At 38.5% G+C, this 17468-nt stretch overlaps 1 long non-coding RNA gene across 2 annotated transcripts; it reads left to right on the top strand.

Annotated features, from left to right (window-relative positions):
- The first annotated feature begins 12532 nt into the window (after positions 1 to 12532).
- LOC143157520 (uncharacterized) lies at positions 12533 to 17154 on the top strand. Of its 2 annotated transcripts, none has more exons than XR_012994813.1 (5): positions 12533 to 12622; positions 13504 to 13594; positions 13969 to 14115; positions 14369 to 14451; positions 15605 to 17154. It is a non-coding gene; the product is annotated as an uncharacterized LOC143157520 (long non-coding RNA). The 2 variants fall into 2 exon arrangements; XR_012994812.1 differs by having other exon boundaries at positions 13966 to 14115.
- Positions 17155 to 17468: the final 314 nt, after the last annotated feature.

Genomic DNA, 17468 nt, shown 5'->3' with positions numbered 1-17468 from the left:
AAGGTCAAGAAGGAACAGAAACAGCACAATAGCAAAACAGCAATCATTGACTACCAACAAAGGGAATGTCCAATATAATTCTTAGTACACAGAAGGGATTTTCTTGGAGAAATATTATAAAATTATAACATTTTATAATTATAAAATTATAAAATTATATTTTATAATCAGCACAGCTGAGATTATATATTTGCTCTACTTGCTGCCATATCTGGGTTTCATCAGTAATGTACTTTAAATATGTATCATTATTATTATTAAAAGCATAATTGAGCCTGATGTATGGAGCCGTGCTACAATTTTGATTTTATTTAGACTGATTTTTAGAAGAATTACAGTATCCTGGTGGCAGCGATATACACACTCCAAGTTAATCTATTTTACCTTGGTTGTATATTCTTGATATGTAATCCAAGGAAACAGGTCACCCACACTAAAATTTCAATAAAAAAAGTTTCCTGAGTTACACAATGATAATTTTTTTTTTTTTTTTTTTTTTTTGGTAACTGAGGCACTTCTGGAATACATTTAACATGTGTATTTGTTGTGCAGATTTGCATAAAAATGCCATTTGACCAGATTGATTTTAAAAGTGCTAAGTTTATATTTAAGACTGGATAATACTCTGGCTAGTATAATATGTAAACTAGTAATTTTGTTTTGTATTCTATGTATAAAGTGTTTTATATTATACAGTAGCTAAGTGAATTGCACTATTGTACATGCAATGCGGCTTTTTTTTTAGGTTATTCAAGGAATTCCTGGGAATGTAGTTTAATGCAATAATATTTTTTTTCAATAAAAAGGCTTACTGGTATAAAGAGTGTCAGTCATGTATTTTTAATGTAAAGCATACCAAAAGGCAGCAACATAATAAAATGCAGAATGATGCAAACATATTCTGTATTTTAATCTGCATAACTGAAATGCATTTAATTCATCCCTGTGGCTATAATCCTGAAATTTCTTAGAATGTTTCCTAAAGATTTTAGTATGTGTTACAAAAGTGGGTTGTTTAAATGGAACTGAAAATAAATATTCCTTAAAAAAATTATTCTATCTATGTGGTTTTTGCAAGTACTTTTAATGGATCAACATCCTCCTGGATATTTTTATGCACTAATCAGTTTATGTAGAATTACTTACAACTCACTTGTCAGGTTCCCCAAATAATGTCTCTGAGCTATGATTCCTAATGCTTCTGTAGAAGGTCCTTTGGTAAAGAAGCTAACAGTAGGATCCACAAATGTATTATTTATTCACTTTTTAACCGTTCTTTAAAACTTACCTTAGTCATGATACGTATCTCTTTATCCCATGTTTTCCCTTTTACCTTGTATTTTTCCAGTTTGTTTATTGTACCCTTTTCCATCTATCTTTCATTTATATGGTAAGCTTTCTGACACAAGGCTTTGCCTTTTGTGATACTCAGCTTTGGAGGTCCCAGGCACTGCTGCTATACTAATAGTAATTGTAAGGCTAGTTATAGCCATCAGTAGACAGTTTCAGAAGTTTCATGTCTCCAGGTGAGCACAAAATCTGAAGTAATGTAAAAACAAGTGTCTGCATGGGTACATGTAATAAATAAAACTCTGCCTTTGAGATGTGGTGTGACAGAGGTCGTATTCTGTTAGGTCTATCTGCATAGCTGGAAATACTTTGGCCGATCTCTGGGACCAAATTAATCTACCATGCAGCTACATCTCATGACTCAGGCATTCTATAAAATCTTGAAATCACAGCAAATCAACAGGGATATAATTGACACAGTGTATCTAATTCCATTCAATTGTGTTTCTTCATCAAGTTGCTTCATAATAAAAACAAAATTCAGAATTGGACAAACTTAAATAAAAGGTGTGGCATGTCCGAAGGAAATCCCCTGCGAATTAATTTCTATACCATTAACTGTTAACTATAGTAGGCTTCCAGTTGAGATCAGATCTCACCTGTTTGTTGTTGAACAAACAGTGATACTGTTTTGACTAGGATGTAATATCCTAGAAATGAAGTTGTCCTCACCTTCCTATTCCCAGTAAAGCTAGCTACTAATTACCCTTTCTTAAAGCTTGAATCCCAGATCTATTTAACAGTTAAGCCTAAGTTGATTTTTATTTCTTTTTTTTTTTTTCTATACCACAATTCATCTACTCAGGCCAAACCTATATTTAGGGCTGTTACTTCCTTGAGAATGAAAAACAAATGTTTTGCCAGACTTGAAATGTCTCTTATCACCAGATGGAGATAATTTTTGGAGGAAAAAAATAGACATTTTATTTAACTTAAAAATAGAAAGCCCAATAAAGCAGATATTTAGAGGCAGTATGAAAGAAAAGAAAAACATATTTGTAGCTACTTATGTCTAAGTTTAGCTTCAAGACACTCTTTTTGCTTCCTTCATTTAAAATACTGTCTCAATGCAGCGTCCAGCCTTAGGAAGACCCAGACGTTGCCTCCACTCCACAGGATCTCAACTGGGGGACAGGGCTGTTCTTAGAGATCCTGTTTCCCCCACTGTCTGCTTGGATGGGAAACCTTGCTGCCCTCTGAAGGCTTCCTGTAAGTCTGAGGTGAGCTCTCAGGGCTTCTTCTATCGCAGTGTGGAGTACTGCAGCTAAACCATATCCAGCCCTTGGGCACAGGCTAGGCAGTGTTGTCACCCAGCCAGGCAGAATACAAAATTAATATGATTGCAAAATAGACTAGACTAGACTATTTCAGTTGGAAGAGACCTACAACGATCATCTAGTCCAACTGCCTGATCAATTCAGGGCTGACCAAAAGTTAAAGCATTGTCCAAATGCCTCTTAAATACTGACAGGCTTGGGGCATCAACCACCTCTCTAGGAAGCCTGTTCCAGCATTTGACCACCCTCTCAGTAAAGAAATGCTTCCTAATGTCCAGTCTAAACCTCCCCTGGCACAGCTTTGAACCATTCTCACGTGTCCTATCACTGGATCCCAGGGAGAAGAGATCAGCACCTCCCTCTCCACTTCCCCTCCTCAGGAGGCTGTAGAGAGCAATGAGGTCACCCCTCAGCCTCCTTCTCTCCAAACTAGACAAGCCCAAAGTCCGTAGCCGCTCCTCACAGGACATGCCTTCCAGCCCTGTCACCAGCTTTGTTGCCCTCCTCTGGACGCATTCAAGGACCTTCACATCCTTCTTAAATTGTGGGCCCCAGAACTGCACACAGCACTCCAGGTGAGGCTGCACTAACACTGAATACAGCAGGACAATCACCTCTTTTGACCAGCTGGTTGTGCTGTGTTTGATGCACCCCAGGATGCGGTTTGCCCTCTTGGCTGCCAGGGCACGCTGCTGACTCACACTGAGCCTGCTGTCGACCAGCAACCCCAGATCCCTCTCTGCAGGGCTGCTCTCCAGCCACTCCTCTCCCAATTTATACTTGTGCCCGACATTACTCTGTCTTAGGTGCAGAATCCAGCATTTGGACTTGTTAAATTTCATCCCATTAATCATAGCCCAATGCTCCAACCTACCTAGATCCCTCTGCAAGGCCTCCTGTCCCTCAAGAGAGTCAACAGCACCTCCCAGTTTGCTATCATCAGCAAACTTGCTAATGGTGCATTCAACTCCTACATCCAGAAATAAACTAATAGCTTGTCTGGTTACAACCGACCCATTCAGGGTCTAGGCACACAAGGCTGATTTAAAGATGTTCCATCCCCTCAACCACCAGGCACAGGTTTCAACCCCCACATTGCAGTGTTTTTTTCTTTTTCTCCTTTCCTTTCCTTTCCTTTCCTTTCCTTTCCTTTCCTTTCCTTTCCTTTCCTTTCCTTTCCTTTCCTTTCCTTTCCTTTCCTTTCCTTTCCTTTCCTTTCCTTTCCTTTCCTTTCCTTTCCTTTCCTTTCCTTTCCTTTCCTTTCCTTTCCTTTCCTTTCCTTTCCTTTCCTTTCCTTTCCTTTCCTTTCCTTTCCTTTCCTTTCCTTTCCTTTCCTCTCCTCTCCTCTCCTCTCCTCTCCTCTCCTCTCCTCTCCTCTCCTCTCCTCTCCTCTCCTCTCCTCTCCTCTCCTCTCCTCTCCTCTCCTCTCCTCTCCTCTCCTCTCCTCTCCTCTCCTCTCCTCTCCTCTCCTCTCCTCTCCTCTCCTCTCCTCTCCTCTCCTCTCCTCTCCTCTCCTTTTTTCTCCCTACTGTGTTCTGCTTTGCTGTTTAGTTCCCCAGTCAATCACATGAGCAGAGCTGAGGAGGGGAATGAGACTGATCCAGGACAGGAAAAGAGAGAGAGAGAGAGAGAACAGCACAGGAAGGGAGGCTTGGAAACATATTAGGCCAATTTTCTTCAGAGGTGAAGATTGAGTACTCGTGTCCCCATGCAACGCCAGCAAAATCTTTCCTACACTCTGGTGGGAAGCCTTTCACTTTGGTGCGTAACCTTATGCAAAGTAAGCATCTTAATATAAACTTTATACAGAAATTTAAAGAATCACTGGGAACGCAGCCCATTACCTTGCTCTTCCTAGACACTAGGCAGAATGCTAACAATGCGTGTGGGGATAACAGGAATCTGCAAGTCAGTGAACTGCACTGCTGCCTTGCTGAGATTGGGACACACTGTTGTGATGTGCTTGAACGTTTCTTTGCCCCAGGGCTATGGGGATTAACTCATTAATCCTTCAGGTCATGGAAATACACTCACTGTCTTCAGGACCATCAGGCTGAGCTTTAAGTCAACACCCTACTTGTCTATAAAGCACGCGGCACTTTTAAAATACTTTTTATTATTCTTCAATAAACACATTATTTTCTTTAACAGAAAACACAGAAGCCAAATAGCCAATTACAGAAATTATAGACAGAAATAAATCTACAGTTACAGTAATGGGTATTTATTCTAAACATCTACTGCTTAACAGTGACCAATCTGTTTTGTGAATGTCCTTAAAAGTGCTCTTGACCGAGATGTCAAGCAGTAGATACACGACTGTCTTAAAAGAAGACTCAGCCCAAACTCATTTTTTATGACCTAGCTATAAACCCCTCAAAATAAAGATAAGGTTGAAAAGCTTGATAGACTTCCACCAAGCAGTGTAAGCAGTTCTGCTTTCTCTACTTAAGTGCACATCTAAAATTTATATTACACAGAAAAATCAGTATTTTATTCTTATGAACCAATAAACATTTTAGACCAAATAAATTTGTCATTTTCAAATCAATAAATTATTTATCAATTTTATATATAAAACTGTTCTGTGTACTCCAAGCTGTGCATGTGTGCAAATCAGCAACATTAATAAATAAATCATTGTGAATGGAATGAACTAATTAGTCTCAGACAGCTATAAACTATTTCTATATGAAGCAATATGTTCTATACAAAAATGGTTGAATTATAATTTGCTTTCTTCTTTTTTGCAAGTAATTTATGGGCTAAGTGTTTTCTGCCAGCCCCAGCGAGAAACCTTACAGAATTTAATAGAAATAGTTATGTGTGTGCATGGTGGGGAGGGGGGGGGGTGACTTCTTAAGGATGTCCAATTGCATCTAATAGAAACTTATACCCCTGACATAGAATTCCGCATGTAAAACAGAAAAGGAAAGATGTACAGGTAGGAAATATCTTTAATCAATTGTTGCATATCTTCACGGGTGAAATACTGCAGAGTTGCCGAAACAGAGAGTTTCTTTTCCCCTGTCCCTCATGCTTAGCAGGTGTAAGTTGCTGAGGAAATGCTTATCTGTCAGCTGTCCACATTGTTATGAAGTGGAAAGTCCTACCTTCATCAGAGAAGGTGAAACACTAGAAATGTTTGCTCCTTGCTTATGCCAGGATTTCTCTGAAAACATTCCAGTCTTCTTGAGAGCGCACTCCATTTTCAAGTGAGTTCGCTTTCTCAAGAGGGCTGGAGCACCTATGGGTTTGAAGGTGGAGATTCAGCTAGTCTCTTCTGCTTAAATGTTGATCCTGTTAATTTAGGTTGCAAATAAAGACAGCCAGATCCAGGGATAGGTATCCAAATTTGAAGAACTTAAACATATTAAGAGAAAAGTTAACAGTACATGCTGTTTAAGTTGCTAGTTGTCAACTGGGACAAGTTTCCTGCTCACACAGGACTGGATTTTTCTGTCTTATCCATAGCATGCAACAAATACCTGAAGTACACAGGAGAGTTTTCAGGACTATATTATATTTCTTTCTCTCTCCCTGAGACACTTGAGAAACTGGCTGTGAAAAAAAACCTGACAATTAAATGAGATGATCCTTGGTCTACTTTTTAGTTTGCTAGTAATTTCTTGAAAGGTCTCTGTGACTTAAAAAACTTAATGCTTTTATTAATATCATCTGTAATTACAGTACTAGTATCTACTGCTGATATATTATAGGTTTAATCCTTAGCAATGAGCTTTCCCCTCATGAGTCTCTCTCTTCTGTTCTGTGACTGTATTTTTTCAAATGCTGAATTCCCTGGTTTTATTTTTCTTAAAAAGTGTGTTACATAAGCAGTTCTTACATGATTTTTATTGGAAATTATATGGGTGAGGGTGAAGTATAATAATGAATCTTATTATGGGTTATGATCAGGGCTTATGAGTTGAAAATAATTTTGTCTTTCATCTCAATGTTGCCAGCCCCCACTAGCTTTTCACAAGAGACATTCTCAGAAGCTGAGGGCCAGTGAGGGTGCTGAAATGGGAGAGCAGAAGGAAGCAAATGAGCACAAGGGCTGCCTGTGAATGCTAACGGTAAAAGAGAGGGCATGTGCAAAGTCTGAAAAGCAATGTCAGATTTGTGACACCTGAAGAAAAGGGTATGTTAATTCCAGAGGGTGCAGAGAACACCAAGGAAAGGTTAGACTCATGACGGATAAAGCTAGAGAGGTTTGCAAGTTCAAATAAAACCTCAGATGAGCAGCTGTAATTACTGATGTCAATAAAATTAAGACAAAAATTCCTGGTGAGATTTTTTACTCACGGTAGGCTGTAACTTTTCCAAATATAATATTTTCTTTTCCATATCTGCTCCCAGTCAAGTCCTAAGACAAACAGGGTCAGATAATGACAAAAAATAACGAATAACAGCACAAATGTTTCAAAAAGTACACAAAGATGTGTTTAGCTACTGAGTAAACATTTGGTCAGTTCTTACTCTGCTAGACGTCATCTGCTCATTCCTACATCGGGGACATTGGAAACAGCAGGTTATGGACTAGTTTTGAGCGAGTACAAAGAGCATGAAACACTTCAACCTGGTGAAGTTGGTTCATTTGAATTTAAGAACAGGGGAAAAGAGTCACAGCCCCATCTGAATCTCAAGAAACTTGTATGCTTGGTGAAATGTAATCTAAATGATGAATTAAAAATCTGTTAAGTGGAAAAAATGTTAATGCGTAATATTAGCATTTTTTCTAAATAGTTAACAACAACATTTTTTTCTAGGAAATAGCCAGGGAATGAAAAAGTGCAAATAATAATTTAGGAAAATAGTGTTCATCATATTTGATAATGTTTGATGCATCAGTGTCACAAGAAACTGCGGTGTCTTTCAAAAGGGACTTTTACCTCATTCTTCCTGATAAAGTTAACCTGAGCCAGAAGAATGCCTTTGTCGGAGCACTGACAGCTGAGTATAGTTACAAGGAATGAATTATCAAATTCCCCACAGAAGAACACTTGGGGCAGCTGAAGCAGCAGATTCACAGAAGCAGCAGCAGTTCCTGTACTTTGGTGGACCAGATGTCCATAGAAGATGTTATGGAGCATCAGTAAACAATGTCCTAGCTACAAGCCTAGATATGTTCTCCATATAATTACTGAAAAGACCACTGTTGAAATCTCTAGGCATACAGATATGCCTGGTGGTATGGCATTTCAAGGCACTATAAACTGTTCATGACTCAGAAACAGCATATATATTTTTGGTGAAAAAAAATCCAAACCAAACCAAGCTACAATGAATTTAAATTTGAAAGTGTCTCCTTAATAAAAAATGAACTAAAAATTCTCAACATGTCTCAGTACCACAAATATATGTTAATGCTAACCTTAAAATCCTTCTCGAACTGTAAAATACATAAACACTTTAATCATGCTGTAAAATTCCTATTGCCTGTGCAACACAAATCCTTTCTCTCTGCACAATTGGACCATCATGATGATGGCAAATCTTGTAAAATGAATGCTGAGAACCATATAGTATTTTCCCCTGTTGCTAATTCAATAAATACTTGGATTAAAAATGTTCTGATCCTTTCTTTCTAAGGTCACTCATCTGCAGTCGGAAGCAGAGAAAAAGTCAATTGCTAAGGGTATATTTTCAAAATACAGCAGAGAGGTTTAGCCACTTAATTTCCATTATAGGCAATACATTTGAAAGGTTTTGTGACCTTTAGGTTAGAATACATGGGTTAATGTGTAATTTCATTTTTTTCTACAGATTTCTCAAGGATTTCTCAGGAAATTGGCTTTAGAAACTTATAGTGGATAGAGATATGATCAGCATGATCAGACATGTTCAGACTGAGAAAGTCTCCTTGGCAGCTTGGAGAACTAAAAACTTTGCATGAAAATCATATCACAGTCCTGTCTGTCAGGTCCTGTTAGAAAAGCATTCTAACTTTTCCTTAGAATTTCTTTGGCCTTCACAAATCCAAGAATAAATTCACCATGTAACACTCCCACTGAACAGTTTTCAGGTCTAAGCATGTAAGTACTCAGTACTTATGGAGAAATTTAACATTGAGTCAAATGCTGGCTTGACCTTACGCTCTCTGGTTATGTGCTACTGACTTCTCATAAGCTTGGTCAGCAAGACCAATGGGCTCCAGAAGCTCCATGATACATTATGGGACACTCATGACACTGTGCAAAGACTGAAATGCACAGTGGCCTATGAACTGCCCCAGTATTTGTGCCTGCTTCCCTCTATCTTCATAACCCAGTGCTTAGAGTTTTCCAGACCAGAAGCCAAGGAGCACTCTTGCCTCTTGTATGTGTGATAGATACACCCCAGTTCTCACGTGACACATTGCATTAACAGATCTGCCAATGAAAGCTCTCTGTGTTATGGAAATGGCACAAGAGCAACTCATTACATACAGCATGCAAGAATCCTCCCGTCTAAATGGGACTGCATAAATGTAGATGTCTACTCCTCCCTGTATTCCCTATATACTGAAGAACCCTTACTGTGGGCTCATCCCTCATTTCCTCAGGATCACTAGAGTCACCCTTGCTAGGTGCTTACCTCTCCCCACTGAGCTTAGGAGATGCCTACGTGGCAGCTTGAGCTACATTTTAGAGTTCAAAGTAGATCAGCCATGTAAGATACATACTGCTATGTTTTGGACATCTGGAAACTTTTGAAACTCAAAACCGGAATCACTACAGCCAAGCCAATTCATCATGATAGAGATACTACTCCTGCTTAAGGAGCAGAAGAGGAAAGCAAGATGGAAATCACAACTGATCTTTATTTTCAGTTATTTATAAGGAGATGCCTATTAATTGCCTGCCCTGACTGAAGTCAAAAGAGGGCTGACATTTCAAATATGGGTAGGTTTAGCTCCAGTGCTTTACAAGAGTTGTAATATACTCATATATCGTATATATAATATACGATAACAAGTATATCTTTAAGCAGCTCATGACCAATTTATGAAATGAAAAAGGTTAAATTTAAATAGGTTATTTGCTTCATATTGTTTGCTCAGCTCAAATGATAATTCAATTAAGTTCTTACGTATGTTTGCACACAGTACCAGATTCATTTCTTGCTTTTAATTTCTGCATTTTTCTTCTTTCTTCCCATACAGATAGAGATACTTTCCTCATCATAAGATTGTTTGACTTTCAGTGCTAGCTTGCTATTAGCTGGTATTAAACAGTCAGTCATTAGTATTCTGTATGTCACATAAACATTTGGTACAGTATTTGTTTTTCATCAACTTTAGCTGCTAGAAATGAATGAAAGATGCAGCAATGGAACATTTCAAAAAGTTTTGTCAAAGAAATGTGTGGGACTATCCTTGATATTAGTCCAAAAAAATCCGTAGTAACAAGTGTAGATAAAATGATAACCCCAGAAAGAAAATGACAGGCCAAAAAAGAGAGCCTTCAAAGACTCTTCTTTTGATAAGATGCAGTTACTACAGGAAATTATATTATCCAGATCATGGTCTTTACTCTCTGACAAACCATTAAAGCATCTGCTACAAACCCTGAGCAAAGAACATGCCAGAGCACGATAGTATTAAATAGACCTAACATGATGATACATCATGGCCTTCTTCCATGAATTATCAATGCACAAGAAATCTATGGCCCAAACAACACTGCAAAGGACATTTCTCAATGCAAGTTGGTCAACTCTGTACTCTTCCTGATGCATTTCAGACCCCAGGGAATAAAGGGAAATAAAGGCCTGCTATGATGTCTCGTAACCTTCACTGGGGAATGGGTGGTTTTAGAAAATGTGAAGGCACAGGAAGGCCCCAGGGGAGAAGAAGTCCTGGGAGCGAGCTTGCCCTGTGGCAGGGGAAGCTGGGGAAAGCTCCCAGGCTGTGGCCAACAAGGGGAATGTGCTGAGAGGGGCAGCTGCACTGTTCTGCTTGCATGGGAAAAGGAGTTAAAGGCTGAGCCTTGCCCAGCTGAGAAAAACACAGCATGGAGATAACCAAGCAGTCTACAAAAGCAAATTGCCCTTCAAAAGAAAGACGGCTCATTTTAACCCTCTTTAGTTAATGTGAGCGGCTGTGCTTAAATGAGCATGAAGACACAATCTACGGGAAGGACAGCTCTCACATCCACATAAATTCCCATGGTGGAGGATGCATGCAATCAGGGCTGGTTGCCATAAAGTCAGTGCTTTATGGGAGATGCTGTTCTTTCTATACAGACTTTCTATTGCATGGACCCATTCAACCCCATTTTCTGACCTGAAAATGTTACTTTGAGAGCTAAATAACTAGAGGTTTTACATTTAAATTGTGACATTGGTATATATAAAAAAGCATTTAAGCAACCTACAGAGCTGCTTATAAACTGAGTACAGCTGTAGTAGATGGCACTGATGCCAAGGTGGAGAGGACCTTCATGTACTGTTCAGGAGACTCATTATGCCTGTCTTGGAAGAACAGAAACAGTGGTTGGATATGGCAGTTAGCTACAGATATCTTCAAAGCATAAGCTGCCAAGCCATTACAGTTAGTGCCTGAAGATTAAAGTTTCTCAGGTAGCTCCCGTTAGGAACAAACAATTCATTGCAATGTGCTCAGAGTATATATTACACCATGTGAGCTGGTTATATCTCTCCAAATAGGACATAAGCTGCTGGAAATGACACAGAGGAAATGCAGGGCATTCCTTGTACACAAAATTGCTCTTTCCCATTGTAGTCCTTAAAACAATTGTTTGACAGTCCTGTGCCATTCATTCTAGCTTGTAGCTGCCCAATTCCACGCAATAAACCTAGGAATTATATTACCTGTCTTGGTCTTCCAAAGATCTCAGAGTAGTGATATTTTGAAGAAAATAACCTGAAGTTGTATGTTTTAAAATAGGTAAGCAGGATAATTTCCAGGCTGCTCATGCGAAGACATATAAGCATGACGATGATTTCTAAAATAAGGTTCAAGGTGTGCAAGAGTCCATGTAATTTCCATGAAATTACACTTGTGACTCTGGAGAATGTAAGCACTCACAAATGTCACTGTTCACAGTATGTGTGTGTATATGGATATATTTATCTCTTCACAGATATATCTGTGCATCAGCTGAGGCAGATTTCTGTCCTCACCCTGATCTCATATTTTGAATTACTCGATCACCATAGTGCATCCCCAGTCATCTGACTAAATCTATACTTGTCACACATTAGGGAGGAATTGACATTTTAGCCATATTACGGATGCCTTTGTCCAAACATGATGGGGAGGACTTATATACTCCAATATATAAGCGCTCTGTAGCTCTTGGAAAGGTGCAGACTCCTACACTGTGTCACTTGCATGGTGGCAGCTGGGTCTGCTTTTGCTGCTACTGTAAGTGTGCAGAACAGACTTGCTCAGAATCTGACAATGCTTGAAATCTAAGACCAGATCCAAATTTTGCAGTACTAGTTCAGTTCTATTCTTACTATCTTGATTCATCTTAACCAGTTGAGATCTCTGCCCTCCTTGCTGAGTCCCACAGGAGATCACGCTTTCCACCTGAACAACCTTTCAACACAGACATCCTCTGGTGCCATCTCTCACTTCCCAATGGAAGTTGTCATAATGCAAAAGTATACAGTATATTAGATCTATGCTTAAAATATAAAATGCCAGCTTCTCTCACATTGAGGCCCCAAGGCTTTTTTAAGATCAAGCTTCTGCTGCCAGAAATAGGATGCTGCAACTGAATCTCTGATTCTGTGAATCATTTAGAGTTTTATGGTTTTGTATTCTGCACTATACCAGGCTTCCAAGTCGGGCATGTGTACATGTACATTTGATGACATCTAATGTATGCATACAGCTAATATAAAATTTGCATGATGGTAACTGATCACATGCAGGCTCTGATGAGCTCCTTTCCTTCTGCTAAGCTCCACATATCTTAGTGAGCTTCTGCATTGGTTCGCATCCTGGATTAGAGTGATGCACACATCATATATATCTGTGCGTAAGTACAAATATATACTTTTCTATTACATCGACAATAAATCAGCTAATGTGTGATAGCTAAAATAGCGCTGGTTTATATAAATTGCCACATGAACAGAATGTTTTCCATTGCTTTTTTATTTCATTTTCAATCTCAATTAAACATAGATTAATCAAGTTCATCCGTATTATGTCAGGGATTAGAAGTGTCTTACATCGTTGTTTTATACTGTGTGTTTGAGGGTATTTGTGCTAAAGAGAACAGTACAGACTGGCAGGAAAAACTCACTGACCTACTACTAATGCATGATAAAGAAACTTTGCTGCTCATTGACATTAAACAATAGTACAAGAAACCCTAGAATTAAGAATTCTTATTTAAAAGGAGGAAAACAAGCTTGACTTGTTCTCAGAAGAGTCTTACTGATTTTCCTCCTACCTCTGTGTAATCATTTGAGGGGATTGGCTATGTACAGACATTTCAAGTGAGCTCTGAACCTACTGCTTAAAGCAGAGCAAACGATCTTCCTTAGATTCTGCAAAAGAATGAAGAATTAAGTGACACATTTCTGGTATGATAAGCAAAACTGTAATGAATTTAAGGGAAATTATAGATTTTATCATCTTATGCAAAGTCCGTTGATAAGCATCTGGGTTTCACTGACATACTGATTACTGATGGTCCAGACATATTAAGCTTTTCAGTCTCTTTGTTCATGGAATTAAAGCAGCACAGCAGAAGGAAGAAAAAAGAGCACTAAAATTATTTTCTATTGTTTTACTGAAATGCTTTATGAATTCTTATATCTTATGGGCAGATAGAATAATTCAAAGGTCTTATTTTGTAAAGGTATCTCATTATTTCATTGCTTATGAAAACTCCCTACCTTTCACCACTAGTCCACAAAGAAAGATTTTGTTACATGCTGTGAACTACTGAGGATGACTCCCAAGCAGCAGAGGAAGATAGAAATGTAAACACCTCACAAAGGTAATGTCTTGATGGTACTTCTGACTTTCTTTCATAGTTTCAGATGTCACATGTGAACTGAAGTTTCACTCAAGGCACTTTTAAATTTTTTTTTTTTTAAACCTAACACATACAAATGCACTGAAAGTTAAAATTAGCAATCCATGTTTTTTTAAGTAAGCAACTCTGTTCAAGGAAAGGCCAACAAGTTATTTCAAAAGCTGCCCAAGAGATCCCACTCATCTTCTTTGAGTATTTTCTCAAATATATCACACTATTTTCTCATTTCTTGATTAAAAAAAAAATATGACTGACTGCCCATGACCATCTGAGAATCTTCATTTGTCTCTCTTGAGGTCACGGCTAAACCTTGAGTTTTTTCTAATTTCCAGCAGATATCCTGCTTCAGCAGGAACCTTCCTGCTTAGGTGACCAAGACATGATGAACAATACACCTGAATGCAGCTGACTGAAGCATGGATTTCTGAAACATGAAAATTAAAGGCCCAAAGACAAGGAGGAGACTAGGAAAGTACCTGCAGGTCAGAAATGGCACTGAGACTCCATAGCAGTGAAAAGTTTCTCTTATAGAAAAGGCTCCTCACCCAAAGAGATACTGTCTTTTCCCTTCCATTATTTCAGCTCTAAAATCTGATTTTATTCCATTTTCCTACTCTCAGTGTCCCTCTCTTCTAGTCTAAACTCTGTACCTTCTCTCCCTTGTTATTTCTGTTTCTATTACTTTATTACATTTTGCTATATCTTTTCATTCTCTTTACTTTTCCACCAAAATAGTTTGACACCAGATACGAGGTCTCTCAAGGATTAAAGTATCTATCTTCTCTGGAGAGTTCTTCATGGCTGTAGCAACTGAGCAGGTGAGCAGGTATTGTAAAAGCAGTGGTGTATATAAGCAAGAAGATCTCTGGCATGGTAGTAGAAAGATCATAGGAGCCCATCTCAAGCGCTGGTGTTTGGATACCTAGGAGTCCCATTTCGTTTCTTGCATCAGCAGCCAACCCAGCCACACTGCCCTAGTTTGGGGCTTCTGTTTTCCTCATACCTGGATTCTTGACTTGATAGATGAGATGATAATCTTTCTGCATTCAATTTACTCTGATCCACTCTACCATCTCCTGGAAAAAAATTCACTGGGTGGGGTATGTCCCTTAAAACAAAAGGACAAGAAAGGAGACAGCATAAACTTATTTCTTGAAAAAGAAGAGAGTAATAAAAATGTTTTTTCTGCTGCAATTTCTTTCCCACCAATGGCACATTGTGTGAAATTATGGGTTATTTCTGTTTCCTTATTTAGCTAGTACAGGAGTGCATTAAGCTGTTCTGTGTTACACTGGAGTGTGCTGTACCTGCAGGATGGCACCACATAATATGATTCAAGGTGACATTTTTATCTAGGCTCACTGCTAGTGTTTCAGACAAGCATGCAGTAATCACGGAATATTTAAGCTTTGCGCATATGTAGTGCAGCCTTGAAAGTAGTGAGGAAAAGAGTAGTGAAAAAAGCAGTGAGAAAATATCTCTTTAAGACACTACCAACATCTGTCTTTGAATTTGGGTGGTCAGTTTGACAGCTTTCTGTATGTTCGTGTTCATATAGTTTTCCAGTTTCCTAGAAAATAGCTTATTACAGAACAAGATGCCACAGACAAAATCCACAGAAGTCTGGCCAAAGTTGTAAGACTTCCTGGGATATTGCCATGATACACAGGCCAGAGCTGTGGCTCTTCTACTTGAGTGGACAGTGGCAACACAATTCCTACAACCCCTCTGGTCATACTGAAGGAAAATGGAAATGCTATCTCCTGATTTTCAAATCAGTTATTTCTCCATTTTGGACAGGTAGTTTAAGAATTGACTTTAAAACTGCTCTAAAGAACTGGACATGTTCATGAACTTAAACCTGTTAATTTCTCAGTTTATACCTCAGTGCTTGCAGTTTGCCCAGAAAAGTAGGCTTTGCCCAGAAATCCTCTACTGACAATTCTATAATTCCCTGTTTATACCTTCCAGACCACTCTGTGATCCTTCTACCCATAACTGGAGAGAAACCTATAAGACCTGTAGCAGTCTGCTTACTGATTCCCAGAAGGCGTCTCCCAAAGAACAATGCGGATGACCTTGGTGGAAATTATGAAGTACATTACGATCTTGGCAGAATAGGAAAGTACACAAGGCTGATCTTAAATGACAGTGGATGCATATCTGGAGGTCCTGATGGAGCGAAGCATTAAGGCGTGCGTGGTTCTGTTGGTTTCTGTCCAAGAAGTATAAAGGGATCAGAAGTGGAGCAACTATCAAGCTTCTGGACACTTCCATAGTGGCTGTTCAGAGCCTGAAACATAGACTGAGGCTGTTGAGAGTGTAACAAAAAAGAAATTGTGTAAAAATCACAGAACAGGCCTGAGACCAGGGTCTGATCCACTAATATCGCATCAAAAAGTGTGCACTATTGCCACATAAGCTAACAAGGATTACCTAAGATGGTGCTAGCTCACATTATTTTCTAAAGGAAAATCAAGCTTTCTTGGCATAGATTTTTTTCCTTAGCATTCATTATTTTTTCCAACTTCTTGTCTTATAACAGACCAAACATATCTGGAGCAATACAAAAATTATCATATTACGTCAGGAAAGAAAAAAGTTTTTTCCTATCATACGGATACCCTTGTATTAGAAACAACCACATAGATTGTTGTTCATTCTATGTAACACACTTTATTTGCTTCAGTTAAATAAGCTATATAATTACTAGCGCTTTTGCCAATGTGTAAGTATTATAGAGGTGAAACTACAAAATGTACTTTTATGCCAATAGAATTTTCAATGTCACATAGAACTACTAGGAATCTTTAGGAGAATCATTACTAATTTGCCATTCAGCTATAGAGATGTGCAGTCTCCTTCGTAATGAAGCAAATATTTGTTATTACTAAACATTTACAATTTTCCAATACTAAGGAATACAAGCAGATATTTAGACATAACCAGAATGATGCAGGATGTACATTTAGGAAAATTGTTTTTTGCAGAAGAATCTGTGGGGGTTATGGGCATACCTGGCAAAGACTTTAAGGACAACCTGAAATCCCAAATAACTTTTTAAGTAATTAAGTCAAGTGGGGAAAAAAAATCACTTTGGAACACGACTTCTAGAAATAAAACCGTAATTATGCTCTTGAGAAAAAGTACAAAGCCAAGATGGAGGTCAAGACTGGGATCAATAAAATCAACTACAACTTACAAGTATCAAAAATATCTATCCTATATTGTGTTATGTATCTATTTCTCACAGACGGAGCTTTGCTCTCAATAGGGAACACAGATATGGTGAAAGCTGTGTAAATAAGTACACCACAAAGAAGCAGTGACAATCCGTGACCTCATGAACATATCTGGATAGCACGAATCAGTGTAACACAAAGCCAATTGGTAAGTTACCCTCTAAAGCTTTGGATAGATTAAAAGAAAAGAGAATGGACTTTGCAAATCTTCATAATAATAATTAACTTCCTATTTTTTTGATGCTTTATTCACCATTGAAAAAGTTCATGGTATTTTGATGGTCACCTTTCAGCTATAGCATTAATAGCCTAGTACAATAAACGTAGACAAAAAGAAATGATTCCATGATGTGTAGACTGCCTCTTGACTTTTACTATCATTGCATTATATTTCATTGAGTCCTTCATTACTTTTTATGGCTGTGACAAGGACAAGAGGCATGTGGTCTTCTAGGCACAGTGGCTATTCACACCTCCAGTTAATTTCATTCAGGTGCAAGAGCAGATGGGTGCACAAAGAAAAAATACCCAGTGAGTCTTTCCGCACTAAATGGCTAGAGTTTGGCTGCCTGTATGCTCAAGGCTGGACTCCA

This window comes from Aptenodytes patagonicus, chromosome 2 (genome assembly GCF_965638725.1).
Source record: "Aptenodytes patagonicus chromosome 2, bAptPat1.pri.cur, whole genome shotgun sequence".
NCBI classification, from domain to species: domain Eukaryota; kingdom Metazoa; phylum Chordata; class Aves; order Sphenisciformes; family Spheniscidae; genus Aptenodytes; species Aptenodytes patagonicus.
Note: the sequence above shows the minus strand (reverse complement) of the source record. Positions and strands in the feature narration are given on the sequence as shown.